The sequence below is a fragment of the Cebus imitator genome, unplaced genomic scaffold (genome assembly GCF_001604975.1).
Source record: "Cebus imitator isolate Cc_AM_T3 unplaced genomic scaffold, Cebus_imitator-1.0 Scaffold113, whole genome shotgun sequence".
In the NCBI taxonomy this organism is placed as follows: Eukaryota; Metazoa; Chordata; class Mammalia; order Primates; family Cebidae; genus Cebus; species Cebus imitator.
In genome coordinates, this window is record NW_016107428.1 from 7,699,685 (window position 1) to 7,701,171 (window position 1,487).

The following is a 1,487-nucleotide window of genomic DNA, read 5'->3' on the forward strand; positions in this document are numbered from 1 at the left end:
CTCAAGTGATCCACCCGCCTCAGCCTCCCAAAGTGCTGGGATTACACGCGTGAGCCTCCATGCCCGGCTGATATGGATTTGTGCCCAGTGAGTGTTTCTTTAGTCTTTGGAGATGGAGTATTGCTCTGTTGCCCAGACTGAAATGCAGTGACATGATCTTGGCTCACTGTAACCTCCACCTCCTGGGTTCAAGCGATTCTCCTGCCTCAGTCTCCGGAGTAGCTGGGACTACAGGCATGCGCCATTATGCCTGGCTAATTTTTGTATTTTTAGTAGAGACGGGGTTTCACCATGTTGGCCAGGATGGTCTCGGAACTTCTGACCTCAAGTAATCTGCCTGCCTCGGCCTCCCAAAGTGCTGAAATTACAGGTGTGAGCCACTGCACCTGCCCCAGAGAGTGTTTCCGGCAGAACTGCTATCCATGACTTACATTGTATCTTATTCACTGTTTATGATAGTCTACACAATATTACTTCCTCCTAAGGAACTCATCTCATGGCAAAAGAAATGCAGCAATGGACTTATGCAAATGGAATTTACCAGTCTTATATATACCTCATTAGCCAGAAACAGCTGACTTGGAAGGATAATGGAGTTCTACTGAAGACTGAGTTCTGGCACCAGTTAGGAAATAACACACTAAAATATTGAAGTTACCTCTTGTAGGATACAGAAAATGCACTGAGTCAGGAGTCAGTACATAGTACTGCTTCCCCCAAAATACAAGGTCCAAGAATCAAGGATGGGGCTGGGAGGAAGAAGGGAGTGGTGGTTGTAGTAGAAGCGGTTCTTCTCATCATTACACCCAATAGTCCGCTCACACAGTTTGTTTCCAGTGCCTGTGACTTTGAGCTCTGCTGATCTGGGGGTGTTACTTCTCAAGAGAGGGTTCCCACCAGGGATCACAGTTATGGTTTCATTGAGTTAGAAGCTAAGACTGGGATGTGTCCACTTTGGGTTCCGCATGCTATGGAAACAACAGGCAAAGCAGGGGTTACTCTTCTGGCTGCGTTTAGTGATTCCCATTAACAAGAGGAAATTGGTTTGCTACAGCACAGTGGGAACAGGGAGGATGACGGGGACAGGAAAGACTGTTTTCTGAATTTTCTGTGGGACCTCTTAGCACTTCCATGTCCTATAGTAAAAGTTTATGGAAAGCTACTGTAATGTTTTTAAAGGATTAAAAAATAGATTCAGACCCTTCAGGACTGAAGATATGAAGAGAAGAAAAGGGCCTCTCTTCCAAGCTTTTAGTTCTAATAACTAACCTTTTCCCATTGTCCTCAGCCCTACTGGTGGTAGCTGCTTCTTAAAGTTACATCTCTGTGTTCCCTTTTTGCTTTTTCAGTCCTCTAACACCTATTTAAGCAATTCCCCATATTAATCCTTTTCTCATTTAGAAAAAATTATAGCTCGCTGCCCGCACTCGTTTAATTTTACATAAACACCCTTTGAGGTTGAAGCAAATCTGATTTTCAATGTGAAA